The sequence below is a fragment of the Engystomops pustulosus genome, chromosome 1 (genome assembly GCF_040894005.1).
Source record: "Engystomops pustulosus chromosome 1, aEngPut4.maternal, whole genome shotgun sequence".
In the NCBI taxonomy this organism is placed as follows: Eukaryota; Metazoa; Chordata; class Amphibia; order Anura; family Leptodactylidae; genus Engystomops; species Engystomops pustulosus.
This window is the reverse complement of record NC_092411.1, coordinates 296,566,970-296,588,127: the sequence shown is the minus strand read 5'-3', so window position 1 is coordinate 296,588,127 and position 21,158 is coordinate 296,566,970.

The following is a 21,158-nucleotide window of genomic DNA, read 5'->3' as shown; positions in this document are numbered from 1 at the left end:
GTATGGGGGGTGTAGTCACAGAGGGGTCAGTGCGCCCATGCTGACCCCTGACCACTGCTGGCTATGATAGAAAGGTGTCAGGACACACAGGACATGGCAGCTCGCTGTGTATGGGCGGTGTAGTTACAGAGGGGTCAGAGCACCCATGCTGATCCCTGACCACTGCTGGCTATGATAGAAAGGTGTCAGGACACTGGACATAGCAGCTCGCTGTGTATGGGGGGGGTGTAGTCACAGAGTGGTCAGAGCGCCCATGCTGACCCTTGACCACTGCTGGCTATGATAGAAAGGTGTCAGGACACACAGGACATGGCAGCTCACTGTGTATGGGGGATGTAGTCACAGAGGGGTCAGAGCACCCATGCTGGCCCTTGACCACTGCTGGCTATGATAGATAGGTGTCAGGACACAGGACAAAGCAGCTCCCTATGCATGGGGGGTGTAGTCATTGAGCGGTCAGAGCACCCATGCTGACCCCTGACAACTGATGGTTGTGATAGAAAGGTGTCAGGACACAAAGGACATGGCAGCTCACTGTGTATGGGGGTGTAGTCACAGAGGGGTCAGAGCGCCCATGCTGACCCCTGACCACTGCTGGCTATGATAGAAAGGTGTTAGGACACACAGGACATGGCAGCTTGCTGTGTATGGGGGGTGTAGTCACAGAGGGGTCAGAGCACCCATGCTGACCCCTGACCACTGCTGGCTATGATAGAAAGGTGTGAGGACACACAGGACATGGAAGCTCGCTGTGCATGGGGGGTGTAGTCACAGAGGGGTCAGAGCACCCATGCTGACCCCTGACCACTGCTGGCTATGATAGAAAGGTGTCAGGACACACAGGACATGACAGCTTGCTGTGTATTGGAGTGTAGTCACAGAGAGGTCAGAGCGCCCATGTTGACCCCTGACCACTGCTGGCTATGATAGATAGGTGTCAGGACACAGGACATGGCAGCTCGTTATGAATGGGCGGTGTAGTCACAGAGAGGTCAGAGCGCCCATGCTGACCCATGACCACTGCTGGTTATGATAGAAAGGTGTCAGGACACACAGGACATGGCAGCTTGCAGTCTATGGGGGGTGTAGTCACAGAGGGGTCAGAGCGCCCATGCTGACCCCTGACCACTGCTGGCTATGATAGAAAGGTGTCAGGACACAGGACATGGCAGCTCGCTGTGTATGGGGGGTGTAGTCAGAGAGGGGTCAGTGCGCCCATGCTGACCCCTGATCACTGCTGGCTATGATAGAAAGGTGTCAGGACACAGGACATGGCAGCTCGCTGTGTATGGGGTTGTAGTCACAGAGAGGTCAGAGCGCCCATGCTGACCCATGAACACTGCTGGCTATGATAGAAAGGTGTCAGGACACACAGGACATGGCAGCTCGCTGTGTATGGGCGGTGTAGTCACAGAGGGGTCAGAGCACCCATGCTGATCCCTGACCACTGCTGGCTATGATAGAAAGGTGTCAGGACACACAGGACATGGCAGCTCGCTGTGTATGGGGGGGTGTAGTCACAGAGTTGTCAGAGCGCCCATGCTGACCCCTGACCACTGCTGGCTATGATAGAAAGGTGTCAGGACACACAGGACATGGCAGCTCACTGTGTATGGGGGATGTAGTCACAGAGGGGTCAAAGTACCCATGCTAGCCCATGACCACTGCTGGCTATGATAGAAAGGTGTCAGGACACAGGACATGGCAGCTCCCTATGCATGGGGGGTGTAGTCTTTGAGCGGTCAGAGCACCCATGCTGACCCCTGACAACTGATGGTTGTGATAGAAAGGTGTCAGGACACAAAGGACATGGCAGCTCACTGTGTATGGGGGTGTAGTCACAGAGGGGTCAGAGCGCCCATGCTGACCCCTGACCACTGCTGGCTATGATAGAAAGGTGTCAGGACACACAGGACATGACAGCTTGCTGTGTATTGGAGTGTAGTCACAGAGAGGTCAGAGCGCCCATGTTGACCCCTGACCACTGCTGGCTATGATAGATAGGTGTCAGGACACAGGACATGGCAGCTCGTTATGTATGGGCGGTGTAGTCACAGAGCGGTCAGAGCGCCCATGCTGACCCATGACCACTGCTGGCTATGATAGAAAGGTGTCAGGTTACACAGGACATGGCAGCTCGCTGTGTATGGGCGGTGTAGTCACAGAGAGGTCAGAGCACCCATGCTGACCCCTGACCACTGCTGGCTATGATAGAAAGGTGTCAGGACACTGGATATGGCAGCTCGCTGTGTATGGGGGGGTGTAGTCACAGAGTGGTCAGAGCGCCCATGCTGACCCCTGACCACTGCTGGCTATGATAGATAGGTGTCAGGACACACAGGACATGGCAGCTCACTGTGTATGGGGGATGTAGTCACAGAGGGGTCAGAGCACCCATGCTGGCCCCTGACCACTGCTGGCTATGATAGATAGGTGTCAGGACACAGGACATTGCAGCTCCCTATGTATGGGGAGTGTAGTCATCGAGCGGTCAGAGCACCCATGCTGACCCCTGACAACTGATGGTTGTGATAGAAAGGTGTCAGGACACAAAGGACATGGCAGCTCACTGTGTATGGGGGTGTAGTCACAGAGGGGTCAGAGCGCCCATGCTGACCCCTGACCACTGCTGGCTATGATAGAAAGGTGTCAGGACACACAGGACATCACAGCCTGCTGTGTATTGGAGTGTAGTCATAGAGAGGTCAGAGCGCCCATGTTGACCCCTGACCACTGCTGGCTATGATAGATAGGTGTCAGGACACAGGACATGGCAGCTCGTTATGTATGGGCGGTGTAGTCACAGAGCGGTCAGAGCGCCCATGCTGACCTCTGACCACTGCTGGCTATGATAGAAAGGTGTCAGGACATACAGGACATGGCAGCTCGCTGTGTATGGGGGGTGTAGTCACAGAGGGGTCAGAGCGCCCATGCTGACCCCTGACCACTGCTGGCTATGATAGAAAGGTGTCAGGACACACAGGACATGGCAGCTCGCTGTGTATGGGGGTGTAGTCACAGAGGGGTCAGAGCGCCCATGCTGACCCCTGACCACTGCTGGCTATGATAGAAAGGTGTCAGGACACAGGACATGGCAGCTCGCTGTGTATGGGGGGTGTAGTCACAGAGGGGTGAGAGCGCCCATGCTGACCCCTGACCATTGCTGGTTATGATAGAAAGGTGTCAGGACACACAGGACATGACAGCTCGCTGTGTATGGGGGTGTAGTCACAGAGAGGTCAGAGCGCCCATGCTGACCCCTGACCACTGCTGGCTATGATAGAAAGGTGTCAGGACACACAGGACATGGCAGCTTGCTGTGTATGGGGGATGTATTCACAGAGGGGTCAGAGCACCCATGCTGACCCCTGACCACTGCTGGCTATGATAGATAGGTGTCAGGACACAGGACATGGCAGCTCGCTGTGTATGGGCGGTGTAGTCACAGAGGGGTCAGAGCACCCATGCTGATCCCTGACCACTGCTGGCTATGATAGAAAGGTGTCAGGACACACAGGACATGGCAGCTCGCTGTGTATGGGGGGGTGTAGTCACAGAGTTGTCAGAGCGCCCATGCTGACCCCTGACCACTGCTGGCTATGATAGAAAGGTGTCAGGACACACAGGACATGGCAGCTCACTGTGTATGGGGGATGTAGTCAAAGAGGGGTCAAAGTACCCATGCTAGCCCATGACCACTGCTGGCTATGATAGAAAGGTGTCAGGACACAGGACATGGCAGCTCCCTATGCATGGGGGGTGTAGTCTTTGAGCGGTCAGAGCACCCATGCTGACCCCTGACAACTGATGGTTGTGATAGAAAGGTGTCAGGACACAAAGGACATGGCAGCTCACTGTGTATGGGGGTGTAGTCACAGAGGGGTCAGAGCGCCCATGCTGACCCCTGACCACTGCTGGCTATGATAGAAAGGTGTCAGGACACACAGGACATGACAGCTTGCTGTGTATTGGAGTGTAGTCACAGAGAGGTCAGAGCGCCCATGTTGACCCCTGACCACTGCTGGCTATGATAGATAGGTGTCAGGACACAGGACATGGCAGCTCGTTATGTATGGGCGGTGTAGTCACAGAGCGGTCAGAGCGCCCATGCTGACCCATGACCACTGCTGGCTATGATAGAAAGGTGTCAGGACACACAGGACATGGCAGCTCGCTGTGTATGGGCGGTGTAGTCACAGAGAGGTCAGAGCACCCATGCTGACCCCTGACCACTGCTGGCTATGATAGAAAGGTGTCAGGACACTGGATATGGCAGCTCGCTGTGTATGGGGGGGTGTAGTCACAGAGTGGTCAGAGCGCCCATGCTGACCCCTGACCACTGCTGGCTATGATAGATAGGTGTCAGGACACACAGGACATGGCAGCTCACTGTGTATGGGGGATGTAGTCACAGAGGGGTCAGAGCACCCATGCTGGCCCCTGACCACTGCTGGCTATGATAGATAGGTGTCAGGACACAGGACATTGCAGCTCCCTATGTATGGGGAGTGTAGTCATCGAGCGGTCAGAGCACCCATGCTGACCCCTGACAACTGATGGTTGTGATAGAAAGGTGTCAGGACACAAAGGACATGGCAGCTCACTGTGTATGGGGGTGTAGTCACAGAGGGGTCAGAGCGCCCATGCTGACCCCTGACCACTGCTGGCTATGATAGAAAGGTGTCAGGACACACAGGACATCACAGCTTGCTGTGTATTGGAGTGTAGTCATAGAGAGGTCAGAGCGCCCATGTTGACCCCTGACCACTGCTGGCTATGATAGATAGGTGTCAGGACACAGGACATGGCAGCTCGTTATGTATGGGCGGTGTAGTCACAGAGCGGTCAGAGCGCCCATGCTGACCTCTGACCACTGCTGGCTATGATAGAAAGGTGTCAGGACATACAGGACATGGCAGCTCGCTGTGTATGGGGGGTGTAGTCACAGAGGGGTCAGAGCGCCCATGCTGACCCCTGACCACTGCTGGCTATGATAGAAAGGTGTCAGGACACACAGGACATGGCAGCTCGCTGTGTATGGGGGTGTAGTCACAGAGGGGTCAGAGCGCCCATGCTGACCCCTGACCACTGCTGGCTATGATAGAAAGGTGTCAGGACACAGGACATGGCAGCTCGCTGTGTATGGGGGGTGTAGTCACAGAGGGGTGAGAGCGCCCATGCTGACCCCTGACCATTGCTGGTTATGATAGAAAGGTGTCAGGACACACAGGACATGACAGCTCGCTGTGTATGGGGGTGTAGTCACAGAGAGGTCAGAGCGCCCATGCTGACCCCTGACCACTGCTGGCTATGATAGAAAGGTGTCAGGACACACAGGACATGGCAGCTTGCTGTGTATGGGGGATGTATTCACAGAGGGGTCAGAGCACCCATGCTGACCCCTGACCACTGCTGGCTATGATAGATAGGTGTCAGGACACAGGACATGGCAGCTCGCTGTGTATGGGGGGTGTAGTCACAGAGGGGTCAGAGCGCCCATGCTGACCCCTGACCACTGCTGGCTATGATAGAAAGGTGTCAGGACACACAGGACATGGCAGCTCGCAATGTATGGGGGGTGTAGTCACAGAGGGGTCAGAGCGCCCATGCTGACCCCTGACCACTGCTGGCTATGATAGAAAGTTGTCAGGACACACAGGACATGGCAGCTCACTGTGTATGGGGGATGTAGTCACAGAGGGGTCAGAGCACCCATGCTGGCCCCTGACCACTGCTGGCTATGATAGATAGGTGTCAGGACACTGGACATGGCAGCTCCCTATATATGGGGGGTGTAGTCATCGAGCGGTCAGAGCACCCATGCTGACCCCTGACAACTGATGGTTGTGATAGAAAGGTGTCAGGACACAAAGGACATGGAAGCTCACTATGTATGGGGGTGTAGTCACAGAGGGGTCAGAGCGCCCATGCTGACCCCTGACCACTGCTGGCTATGATAGAAAGGTGTCAGGACAAAAAGGACATGGCAGCTCACTGTGTATAGGGGTGTAGTCACAGAGGGGTCAGAGCACCCATGCTGACCCCTGACCACTGCTGGCTATGATAGATAGGGTTCAGGACACAGGACATGGCAGCTCGCTTTATATGGGGTTGTAGTCACAGAGAGGTCAGAGCGCCCATGCTGACCCATGACCACTGCTGGTTATGATAGAAAGGTGTCAGGACACACAGGACATGGCAGCTCGCAGTCTATGGGGGGTGTAGTCACAGAGGGGTCAGAGCGCCCATACTGACCCCTGACCACTGCTGGCTATGATAGAAAGGTGTCAGGACACAGGACATGGCAGCTCGCTGTGTATGGGGGGTGTAGTCAGAGAGGGGTCAGTGCGCCCATGCTGACCCCTGACCACTGCTGGCTATGATAGAAAGGTGTCAGGACACAGGACATGGCAGCTCGCTGTATATGGGGTTGTAGTCACAGAGAAGTCAGAGCGCCCATGCTGACCCATGACCACTGCTGGCTATGATAGAAAGGTGTCAGGACACACAGGACATGGCAGCTCGCTGTGTATGGGCGGTGTAGTCACAGAGGGGTCAGAGCACCCATGCTGATCCCTAACCACTGCTGGCTATGATAGAAAGGTGTCTGGACACTGGACATGGCAGCTCGCTGTGTATGGGGGGGTGTAGTCACAGAGTGGTCAGAGCGCACATGCTGACCCCTGACCACTGCTGGCTATGATAGAAAGGTGTCAGGACACACAGGACATGGCAGCTCACTGTGTATGGGGGATGTAGTCACAGAGGGGTCAAAGCACCCATGCTAGCCCATGACCACTGCTGGCTATGATAGAAAGGTGTCAGGACACAGGACATGGCAGCTCCCTATGCATGGGGGGTTTAGTCTTTGAGCGGTCAGAGCACCCATGCTGACCCCTGCAACTGATGGTTGTGATAGAAAGGTGTCAGGACACAAAGGACATGGCAGCTCACTGTGTATGGGGGGTGTAGTCACAGAGGGGTCAGAGCGCCCATGCTGACCCCTGACCACTGCTGGCTATGATAGAAAGGTGTCAGGACACACAGGACATGGCAGCTCCCTATGCATGGGGGGTTTAGTCTTTGAGCGGTCAGAGCACCCATGCTGACCCCTGACAACTGATGGTTGTGATAGAAAGGTGTCAGGACACAAAGGACATGGCAGCTCGCTGTGTATAGGGGGTTTAGTCACAGAGGGGTCAGAGCGCCCATGCTGACCCCTGACCACTGTTGGCTATGATAGAAAGGTGTCAGGACACACAGGACATGGCAGCTCGCAATGTATGGGGGGTGTAGTCACAGAGGGGTCAGAGCGCCCATGCTGACCCCTGACCACTGCTGGCTATGATAGAAAGTTGTCAGGACACACAGGACATGGCAGCTCACTGTGTATGGGGGATGTAGTCACAGAGGGGTCAGAGCACCCATGCTGGCCCCTGACCACTGCTGGCTATGATAGATAGGTGTCAGGACACTGGACATGGCAGCTCCCTATGTATGGGGGGTGTAGTCATCGAGCGGTCAGAGCACCCATGCTGACCCCTGACAACTGATGGTTGTGATAGAAAGGTGTCAGGACACAAAGGACATGGCAGCTCACTGTGTATGGGGGTGTAGTCACAGAGGGGTCAGAGCACCCATGCTGACCCCTGACCACTGCTGGCTATGATAGATAGGGTTCAGGACACAGGACATGGCAGCTCGCTGTGTATAGGGGGGTGTAGTCATAGAGGGGTCAGAGCGCCCATGCTGACCCCTGACCACTGCTGGCTATGATAGAAAGGTGTCAGGACACACAGGACATGGCAGCTCGCAATGTATGGGGGGTGTAGTCACAGAGGGGTCAGAGCGCCCATGCTGACCCCTGACCACTGCTGGCTATGATAGAAAGTTGTCAGGACACAAAGGACATGGCAGCTCACTGTGTATGGGGGATGTAGTCACAGAGGGGTCAGAGCACCCATGCTGACCCCTGACAACTGATGGTTGTGATAGAAAGGTGTCAGGACACAAAGGACATGGCAGCTCACTGTGTATGGGGGTGTAGTCACAGAGGGGTCAGAGCGCCCATGCTGACCCCTGACCACTGCTGCCTATGATAGAAAGGTGTCAGGACACACAGGACATGACAGCTTGCTGTGTATTGGAGTGTAGTCACAGAGAGGTCAGAGCGCCCATGTTGACCCCTGACCACTGCTGGCTATGATAGATAGGTGTCAGGACACAGGACATGGCAGCTCGTTATGTATGGGCGGTGTAGTCACAGAGAGGTCAGAGCGCCCATGCTGACCCATGACCACTGCTGGTTATGATAGAAAGGTGTAAGGACACACAGGACATGGCAGCTCGCAGTGTATGGGGGGTGTAGTCACAGAGGGGTCAGAGCGCCCATGCTGACCCCTGACCACTGCTGGCTAAGGTGTCAGGACACAGGACATGGCAGCTCGCTGTGTATGGGGGGTGTAGTAAGAGAGGGGTCAGTGCGCCCATGCTGACCCCTGACCACTGCTGGCTATGATAGAAAGGTGTCAGGACACAGGACATGGCAGCTCGCTGTGTATGGGGTTGTAGTCACAGAGAGGTCAGAGCGCCCATGCTGACCCATGACCACTGCTGGATATGATAGAAAGGTGTCAGGACACACAGGACATGGCAGCTCGCTGTGTATGGGCAGTGTAGTCACAGAGGGGTCAGAGCACCCATGCTGACCCCTGACCACTGCTGGCTATGATAGAAAGGTGTCAGGACACTGGACATGGCAGCTCGCTGTGTATGGGGGGGTGTAAACACAGAGGGGTCAGAGCACCCATGCTGACCCCTGACCACTGCTGGCTATGATAGAAAGGTGTCAGGACACACAGGACATGGCAGCTCACTGTGTATGGGGGTGTAGTCACAGAGGGGTCAGAGCGCCCATGCTGGCCCCTGACCACTGCTGGCTATGATAGATAGGTGTCAGGACACAGGACATGGCAGCTCCCTATGCATGGGGGGTGTAGTCATTGAGCGGTCAGAGCACCCATGCTGACCCCTGACAACTGATGGTTGTGATAGAAAGGTGTCAGGACACAAAGGACATGGCAGCTCACTGTGCATGGGGGTGTAGTCACAGAGGGGTCAGAGCGCCCATGCTGACCCTTGACCACTGCTGGCTATGATAGAAAGGTGTCAGGACACACAGGACATGACAGCTTGCTGTGTATTGGAGTGTAGTCACAGAGAGGTCAGAGCCCCCATGTTGACCCCTGACCACTGCTGGCTATGATAGATAGGTGTCAGGACACACAGGACATGGCAGCTCGTTATGTATGGGCGGTGTAGTCACAGAGCGGTCAGAGCGCCCATGCTGACCCCTGACCACTGCTGGCTATGATAGAAAGGTGTCAGGACACACAGGACATGGCAGCTCGCTGTTTATGGGCGGTGTAGTCACAGAGGGGTCAGGGCACCCATGCTGACCCCTGACCACTGCTGGCTATGATAGAAAGGTGTCAGGACACTGGACATGGCAGCTCGCTGTGTATGGGGGGGTGTAGTCACAGAGTGGTCAGAGCGCCCATGCTGACCCCTGACCACTGCTGGCTATGATAGAAAGGTGTCAGGACACACAGGACATGGCAGCTTACTGTGTATGGGGGATGTAGTCACAGAGGGGTCAGAGCACCCATGCTGGCCCCTGACCACTGCTGGCTATGATAGATAGGTGTCAGGACACAGGACATGGCAGCTCCCTATGCATGGGGGGTGTAGTCATTGAGCGGTCAGAGCACCCATGCTGACCCCTGACAACTGATGGTTGTGATAGAAAGGTGTCAGGACACAAAGGACATGGCAGCTCACTGTGTATGGGGGTGTAGTCACAGAGGGGTCAGAGCGCCCATGCTGACCCCTGACCACTGCTGGCTATGATAGAAAGGTGTCAGGACACACAGGACATGACAGCTTGCTGTGTATTGGAGTGTAGTCACAGAGAGGTCAGAGCGCCCATGTTGACCCCTGACCACTGCTGGCTATGATAGATAGGTGTCAGGACATAGAACATGGCAGCTCGTTATGTATGGGCGGTGTAGTCACAGAGGGGTCAGAGCACCCATGCTGACCCCTGACCGCTGCTGGCTATAATAGAAAGGTGTCAGGACACACAGGACATGGCAGCTCGCTGTGCATGGGGGTGTAGTCACAGAGGGGTCAGAGCGCCCATGCTGACCCCTGACCACTGCTGGCTATGATAGAAAGGTGTCAGGACACAGGACATGGCAGCTCGCTGTGTATGGGGGGTGTAGTCACAGAGGGGTCAGAGCACCTATGCTGACCCCTGACCACTGCTGGCTATGATAGAAAGGTGTCAGGACACACAGGACATGGCAGCTCGCTGTGTATGGGGGTGTAGTCACAGAGGGGTCAGAGCGCCCATGCTGATCCCTGACCACTGCTGGCTATGATAGAAAGGTGTCAGGACAAACAGGACATGGCAGCTCGCTGTATATTGGGGGTGTAGTCACAGAGGGGTCAGAGCGCCCATGCTGACCCCTGACCACTGCTGGCTATGATAGAAAGGTGTCAGGACACAGGACATGGCAGCTCGCTGTGTATGGGGGTGTAGTCACAGAGGGGTCAGAGCGCCCATGCTGACCCCTGACCACTGCTGGCTATGATAGAAAGGTGTCAGGACACAGGACATGGCAGCTCGCTGTGTATGGGGGGTGTAGTCACAGAGGGGTCAGAGCACCCATGCTGACCCCTGACCACTGCTGGCTATGATAGAAAGGTGTCAGGACACGCAGGACATGGCAGCTCGCTGTGTATGGGGGGTGTAGTCACAGAGGGGTCAGAGCACCCATGCCGACCCCTGACCACTGCTGGCTATGATAGAAAGGTGTCAGGACACAGGACATGGCAGCTCGCTGTGTATGGGAGATGTAGTCACAGAGGGGTCAGAGCGCCCATGCTGACCCCTAACCACTCCTGTCTATGATAGAAAGGTGTCAGGACACACAGGACATGGCAGCTCGCTGTGTATGGGGGGTGTAGTCACATAAGGGTCAAAGCACCCATGCTGACCCCTGACCACTGCTGGCTATGATAGAAAGGTGTCAGGACACACAGGACATGGCAGCTTGCTGAGTATGGGGGTGTAGTCACAGAGGGGTCAGAGCGCCCATGTTGACCCCTGACCACTGCTGGCTATGATAGAAAGGTGTCAGGACACACAGGACATGGCAGCTCGCTGTGTATGGGGGTGTAGTCACAGAGGGGTCAGAGCACCCATGCTGACCCCTGACCACTGCTGGCTATGATAGAAAGGTGTCAGGACACAGGACATGGCAGCTCGCTGTGTATGGGGGTGTAGTCACCGAGAGGTCAGTGCGCCCATGCTGACCCCTGACCACTGCTGGTTATGATAGAAAGGTGTCAGGACACAGGACATGGCAGCTCGCTGTATATGGGGGTGTAGTCACAGAGGGGTCAGAGCACCCATGCTGGCTATGATAGAGCCACTGCTGGCTATGATAGAAAGGTTTCAGGACACACAGGACATGGCAGCTCGCTGTGTATGGGGGGTGTAGTCACAGAGGGGTCAGAGCACCCATGCTGACCCCTGACCACTGCTGGCTATAATAGAAAGGTGTCAGGACACACAGGACATGGCAGCTCGCTGTGTATGGGTGTTAGTCACAGAGGGGTCAGAGCACCCATGCTGACCCCTGACCACTGCTGGCTATGATAGAAAGGTATCAGTACATACAGGACATGGCGGCTCGCTGTGTATGTGGGGTGTAGTCACAGAGGGGTCAGAGCACCCATGCTGACCACTGCTGGCTATGATAGAAAGGTGTCAGGACACAGGACATGGCAGCTCACTGTGTATGGGGGTGTAGTCATAGAGGGGTCAGAGCACCCATGCTGACCCCTGACCACTGCTGGCTATGATATAAAGGTGTCAGGACACACAGGACATGGCAGCTCGCTGTGTATGGGGGGTGTAGTCACAGAGGGGTCAGAGCGTCCATGCTGACCCCTGACCACTGCTGGCTATGATAGAAAGGTGTCAGGACACACAGGACATGGCAGCTCGCTGTGTATGGGGGGTGTAGTCACAGAGGGGTCAGAGCACCCATGCTGACCCCTGACCACTGCTGGCTATGATAGAAAGGTGTCAGGACACAGGACATGGCCGCTCGCTGTGTATGGGGGGTGTAGTCACAGAGGGGTCAGAGCACCCATGCTGACCCCTGACCACTGCTGGCTATGATAGAAAGGTGTCAGGACACAGGACATGGCAGCTCGCTGTGTATGGGGGGTGTAGTCACAAAGGGGTCAGAGTGCCCATGCTGACCCCTGACCACTGCTGGCTATGATAGAAAGGTGTCAGGACACACCGGACATGGCAGCTTGCTGTGTATGGGGGTTGTAGTCACAGAGGGGTCAGAGCGCCCATGCTGACCCCTGACCACTGCTGGCTATGATAGAAAGGTGTCAGGACACAGGACATGGCAGCTCACTGTGTATGGGGGTGTAGTCATAGAGGGGTCAGAGCACCCATGCTGACCCCTTACCACTGCTGGCTATGATATAAAGGTGTCAGGACACACAGGACATGGCAGCTCGCTGTGTATGGGGGGTGTAGTCACAGAGGGGTCAGAGCGTCCATGCTGACCCCTGACCACTGCTGGCTATGATAGAAAGGTGTCAGGACACATGGGACATGGCAGCTCCCTGTGTATGGGGGGTGTAGTCACAGAGGGGTCAGAGTGCCCATGCTGACCCCTGACCACTGCTGGCTATGATAGAAAGGTGTCAGGACACACCGGACATGGCAGCTTGCTGTGTTCGGGGGGTGTAGTCACAGAGGGGTCAGAGCGCCCATGCTGACCCCTGACCACTGCTGGCTATGATAGAAAGGTGTCACGACACAGGACATGGCAGCTCGCTGTGTAAGGGGGGTGTAGTCACAGAGGGGTCAGAGCACCCATGCTGACCCCTGACCACTGCTGGCTATGATAGAAAGGTGTCAGGACACGCAGGACATGGCAGCTCGCTGTGTATGGGGGGTGTAGTCACAGAGGGGTCAGAGCACCCATGCTGACCCCTGACCACTGCTAGCTATGATAGAAAGGTGTCAGGACACAGGACATGGCAGCTCGCTGTGTATGGGGGGTGTAGTCACAGAGGGGTCAGAGCGCCCATGCTGACCCCTAAGCACTCCTGTCTATGATAGAAAGGTGTCAGGACACACAGGACATGGCAGCTCGCTGTGTATGGGGGGTGTAGTCACAGAAGGGTCAGAGCACCCATGCTGACCCCTGACCACTGCTGGCTATGATAGAAAGGTGTCAGGACACACAGGGCATGGCAGCTCGCTGTGAATGGGGGTGTAGTCACAGAGAGGTCAGAGCACCCATGCTGACCCCTGACCACTGCTGGCTATGATAGAAAGGTGTCAGGACACACAGGGCATGGCAGCTCGCTGTGTATGGGGGTGTAGTCACAGAGAGGTCAGAGCACCCATGCTGACCCCTGACCACTGCTGGCTATGATAGAAAGGTGTCAGGACACAGGACATGGCAGCTCGCTGTGTATGGGGGTGTAGTCACAGAGAGGTCAGTGCGCCCATGCTGGCCCCTGACCACTGCTGGCTATGATAGAAAGGTGTCAGGACACAGGACATGGCAGCTCGCTGTGTATGGGGGGTGTAGTCACAGAGGGGTCAGAGCACCCATGCTTACCCCTGACCACTGCTGGCTATGATAGAAAGGTGTCAGGACACACAGGACATGGCAGCTCGCTCTGTATGGGGGTGTAGTCACAGAGAGGTCAGAGCGCCCATGCTGACCCCTGACCACTGCTGGCTATGATAGAAAGGTGTCAGGACACAGGACATGGCAGCTCACTGTGTACGGGGGTGTAGTCATAGAGGGGTCAGAGCACCCATGCTGACCCCTGACCACTGCTGGCTATGATAGAAAGGTGTCAGGACACACAGGACATGGCAGCTCGCTGTGTATGGGGGTGTAGTCACAGAGAGGTCAGAGCGCCCATGCTGACCCCTGACCACTGCTGGCTATGATAGAAAGGTGTCAGGACACAGGACATGGCAGCTCACTGTGTACGGGGGTGTAGTCACAGAGGGGTCAGAGCATCCATGCTGACCCCTGACCACTGCTGGCTATGATAGAAAGGTGTCAGGACACACAGGACATGGCAGCTCCCTGTGTATGGGGGGTGTAGTCACAGAGGGGTCAGAGTGCCCATGCTGACCCCTGACCACTGCTGGCTATGATAGAAAGGTGTCAGGACACACAGGACATGGCAGCTCGCTGTGTATGGGGGGTGTAGTCACAGAGGGGTCAGAGCGCCCATGCTGACCCCTGACCACTGCTGGCTATGATAGAAAGGTGTCAGGACACAGGAGATTATTTTTCTGCTTTAGGTTTCCTGTGCTACTTATTGCTTTTTTTTTTTTTTTGCAGTCAGATTGTATTTGTGTCAGCAGTCACTTTATCACATGACTCTGTGGATGGGGTTTTCCTGCATCATGGTTGGAGCCAAGCCGCTGTGTTCAGTCAACCCTCTGCTGTCTGGCCTCATTCAGTTATGTTTCTCATGCCGCTGCCCATCTTCCTTCTTTTGTGGTCCATCCAAGCAGGGTTATTTTTTTTAATTATTATTTATTATTTTTTTATTAATTTCTTTTATTATTTTTGAATACATTTTTTATTATTTATTATTTTTTAAATTTTTTTCTATCAATTCATCTCCATTATGTCTATTTTATATGTGTAGTTTTATAATTGTTAACACTGTGACCTTTTTTATTGCCATTATGTGCTGTTATTGATTTTATACCTGAGATCGGAAACTATCAGATACAGAATTCCTGTCATTAGAAATAGCAGCCAGTTTATCTTGAGCTTATGAACCGGATGACGCGCTCGGCACGAGAACAAAACACGTAGTTCTAATACTCGTTAGATTTTTTTATTTATTCCATTTATTTAAATTTACTTACAAGGGCTATCCTCACGTCCTATAGATGCACCTACCACCCGATCTACCTTTATAGGTAGATCCCTGGTGCTAGGTTTCCTTTAAACTAAAAATTAGAGAAAACACTACACAAGAGACGGATTACAACCACTAAAAACACCCCCAAAATGTACATATTTCATGAAGCAGACGACCCGATTTGTTGTTTTGATGAAGTTTGGACATAAACTTCTTCAACTTTTGCAACTTTGTTAATGTGCATTATGTATATGATGAGGTCTCTTCTTAAAGGGATATTCCTCCCACGAAGACAAGACTCTTACATGTACTCAGGATAACAACATATCACATTCTCTAATTCACTGTTATTAACACAATAGCAGCATCTCACAGATATAATTCCCACCTGTGTCTATCAGTCCAGCTGAACACAATTTCCGTTTCTCCTAGACACGACCCTGTAACTTCTCTTCGGGTCGGGTGGCGGCCATCTTGGATGAGATTGTGGAGCTGAGATTTCTGCCTCTCTCTGCCGTGTGGCTGTAGCCACGCCCCTTGCCCGGAGCTCAGAGACTCATCACATCCTGTCAGCACATGGTGAGCAGAGAGAGAGGCTGCAAACTACAGCTACGAGGAGATAAGTGATCCAGGGGAAGGGGGAGGCAGGCACAGATCTGTGAGATGTAGCAAAGCTCACAGTGTAACAGTGTAATGGTCTATCAGCCTCTGTGTAATCATCTCATGAATCTCTGATCTGTCTCATCTCTTTCTATGTGTCAATGTGTTAGTACAATGTCAGACGCCAGATGAAAGTGTATATACACCTGTACCCTGATAATGTAACCGCATTGTCACCCCACAGAACTAGATGGATAATACAGTAATGTATCTGCTGAGAGAGGCCCCACCCACACCCTGGGATTCTGCACTGAGCAGTCTAGGGAGTGATAGGAACGAAAACAGCAATAACAATGAGTAACATTGGGGTTAAAATGATCTTTATTGTGTTAACATCACTAGGGGATGGAGATGTGAGAATTTTCTTACATGGGAAAACTCCATTAATGTTCCATGATGATTTTGATAAGGTTTTTTTTTCTTTAATCTCACTTTATTAAAAGTAAAAGAGCCCCAGTAATAACATTACGTTACAGACATTCCATGTCCACAGCGCTACAAAACTCCGTTTTGCGGCGAATTGCCCTGGGTTTTTGGCGCATCAGATTGTGTCGCATCGGTGCCGGCTTGCACACAACAGAAATCGTGGACGTGGCTGTTTGACACTTACAAGCACCGGGAAAAAGAAAGTGAACTCGGGGCAGAAGCGACACATGCAGGAACTCGGGTGCACGACCTTATTGAATCGCAGCGGGCCCGTATCCTCATCGGACAACGCACCGCGGGATCGCGACAGGACCGGGTAAGTAAATCTGCCCCATAGTCCCCAAAAGAACATGCCCACAGTATTTACCCTGCACAACACCAGATAACAATTAATCCGTTTTTTTTTATTGGTCCCTTCAAGGCCCAGTTCTATATAAAGCCTGGTTCTGGTGCTGTATTTCTCTACTGAGCCTAATTCTGCTTGTACAGAGCCTGTTCTGTGTGGCGCATGCTTGGTTCTGATTCTAGATTTATGTTTTGCCCTCAGTTTTATGCTGTAGTTATATACTGATCTCTGTGCTGGTGCTGTATTGATATACTGAGCTTTGTTCTGGTGATGTATTTATAAACCAAGCCTACTTCTACTGTGGTATATATGTATATACTGCCCCACATTGATTAAAGTGTTTGCACCATATGTATTTATGAAGTGTCTGCGCCAGTTTTGTGTTGCGGCGGCACTGGGTCTGCTGGGCGACAAAATACTGCACATAAAGGGGCGTCTGGTGCTCAGTCGGACCGTGCGACACATTGATCACTGGGACTCAACAGAATTGTGTTGCATGCTCAATGTTAAAGGCACACCAAAAAAAAAAAAAAAAAAGGTCACTTAGCAGGCAGTGCAGGGGGCACCAGATTCATAAAGAATGTGCGCCAGAAATCCTGAATCTGGGGCCCCCTGCACACTACACAGGACACAGCACATAGTACACACTGCACATAGTACACACTACACAGGACACAGCACATAGTACACACACTGCACATAGTACACACTGCACATAGTACACACCGCACATAGTACACACCGCACATAGTACACACGGCACATAGTACACACGGCACATAGTACACACCGCACATAGTACACACTGCACATAGTACACAGGACACTGCACATTGTACACACTGCACATAGTACAAACTGCACATAGTACACACCGCACATAGTACACACTGCACATAGTACACAGGACACTGCACATAGTACACACTGCACATAGTACACACCGCACATAGTACACACTGCACATAGTACACACTGCACATAGTACACACCGCACATAGTACACGCTGCACATAGTACTCACCCTGCACATAGTACACACACTGCACATAGTACACACTGCACATAGTACACACTGCACATAGTACACCCTGCACATAGTACTCACCCTGCACATAGTACACACACTGCACATAGTACACACCGCACATAGTACACCCCTGCACATAGTACTCACCCTGCACATAGTACACCCCCTGCACATAGTACACAGGACACAGCACATAGTACACAGGACACTGCACATAGTACACACTGCACATAGTACACACCGCACATAGTACACACTGCACATAGTACACACTACACATAGTACACACGGCACATAGTACACACCGCACATAGTACACACCCTCCACATAGTAGACACCCTCCACATAGTACACACCGCACATAGTACATACCCTCCACATAGTACACACTGCACATAGTACACACCACACATAGTACACGCTACACCTAGTACACACTGCACATTGTACACACCACACATAGTACACGCTACACCTAGTACACACTGCACATAGTACACACTGCACATAGTACACACTACACATAGTACACACTACACATAGTACACACGGCACATAGTACACACCGCACATAGTACACACCCTCCACATAGTAGACACCCTCCACATAGTACACACCGCACATAGTACATACCCTCCACATAGTACACACTGCACATAGTACACACCACACATAGTACACGCTACACCTAGTACACACTGCACATTGTACACACCACACATAGTACACGCTACACCTAGTACACACTGCACATAGTACACACTCCACATAGTACACACTGCACATAGTACACACCCTGCACATAGTACACACTGCAAATAGTAAACACTGCACATAGTACACACCGCACATAGTACACACCCTCCACATAGTACACACTGCACATAGTACACACTGCACATAGTACACACTGCACCTAGTACACACTGCACATAGTACACACTGCACATACTACACACCACACATACTACTCACCACACATTGTACACACCACACCTAGTACACACTGCACATAGTACACACTGCACATAGTACACACTGCACATAGTACATAGTACACCCGCCACATAGTACACACTCTACATAGTATGCCCGCCACATAGTACACACCCTGCACATAGTACACACCCTGCACATAGTACACACTGCACATAGTACACACTGCACATAGTACACACCACACATAATACACACCACACATAATACACGCTACACCTAGTACACACTGCAACTAGTACACACCACACATAGTACACACTGCACATAGTACACCCGCCACATAGTACACACTCTACATAGTACGCCGGCCACATAGTACACACCCTGCACATAGTACACACTGCACATAGTACACACCCTGCACATAGTACACACTGCACATAGTACACACCCTGCACATAGTACATACTGCACATAGTACACACCCTGCACATAGTATACACTGCACATAGTACACACTACACATAGTACACACTGCACATAGTACATGCTGCACGTAGTACACCCTGCACATAGTAAACACTGCACATAGTACACAGGACACTGCACATAGTACACACTGCACATAGTACACAGGACACTACACATAGTACACAGGACACTGCACACTACGCATAATACACACTGCACATAGTGCACACTCCCTGCACATAGTACACACTGCACATAGTACACACTGCACATAGTACACAATGCACATAGTACACAATGCACATAGCACACACTGCACATAGTAAACACTGCACATAGTACACACTGCACGTAGTACACACTGCACATAGTACACCCCCTGCACATAGTACACACTGCACATAGTACACAATGCACATAGTACACACCCTGCACATAGTACACACCCTGCACATAGTACACACTGCACATAGTATACACTGCACATAGTACACACCCTGCACATAGTACACACTGCACATAGTACACACTGCACATAGTACACACTGCACATAGTACACACTGCACATAGTACACACCACACATAATACACGCTACACCTAGTACACACTGCACATAGTACACACTGCACATAATACACACTGCACATAGTATACACCCTGCACATAGTACACACTACACAGGGCACAACACATAGTACACACTGCACATAGTACACCCTGCACATAGTACACACTACACAGGACACAGCACATAGTACACACTGCACATAGTACACACTGCACATAGTACACACTGCACATAGTACATCCCCTGCACATAGTACACAGGACACATAGTACACAGGACACATAGTACACACCGCACATAGTACACACCGCACATAGTACACACACTGCACATAGTACACACTGCACATAGTACACACCCTGCACATAGTACATACTGCACATAGTACACACACTACAAATAGTACACACTGCACATAGTACACACTGCATATAATACACGCTGCACGTAGTACAGCCTGCACATAGTAAACACTGCACATAGTACACACACTGCACATAGTACACAGGACACTGCACATAGAACACACTGCACATAGTACACAGGACACTACACATAGTACACAGGACACTGCACACTACGCATAATACACACTGCACATAGTACACACTCCCTGCACATAGTACATCCTGCACATAGTACACACTGCACATAGTACACACTGCACATAGTACACAATGCACATAGTACACAATGCACATAGTACACACCCTGCACATAGTACACACCGCACATAGTACACACTACACATAGTACACACCCTGCACATAGTACACACCCTGCACATAGTACACACTGCACATAGTACACACCACACATAGTACACACCACACATAATACACGCTACACCTAGTACACACTGCACATAGTACACACCACACATAGTACACGCTACACCTAGTACACACTGCACATAGTACACACTGCACATAATACACACTGCACATAGTATACACCCAGCACATAGTACACACTACACAGGACACAGCACATAGTACACACTGCACATAGTACACCCTCCACATAGTACACACTACACAGGACACAGCACATAGTACACACTGCACATAGTACACCCCCTGCACATAGTACACACTGCACATAGTACACACTGCACATAGTACACACTACACATAGTACACACCCCTGCACATAGTACACACTGCACATAGTACACACTGCACATAGTACACCCCCTGCACATAGTACACACTGCACATAGTACACACTGCACATAGTATACACTACACATAGTACACCCCCTGCACATAGTACACCCCCTGCACATAGTACACAGGACACTGCACATAGTACACACTGCACATATTACACAGGACCCCTGCACATAGTACACCCCCTGCACATAGTACACCCCCTGCACATAGTACACCCTGCACATTGTACACACTGCACATAGTACACACTGCACACAGTACACCCCCTGCACATAGTACACAGGACACTGCACATAGTACACAGGACACTGCACATAGTACATCCCCTGCACATAGTACACACTGCACATAGTACACACCCTGCACATAGTCCACACACTGCACATAGTACACAGGACACTGCACATAGTACACACTGCACATAGTACACACCCTGCACATAGTACACACTGCACATAGTACACACTGCACATAGTACACACTGCACGTAGTACACCCTGCACATAGTACACACCCTGCACATAGTACACACT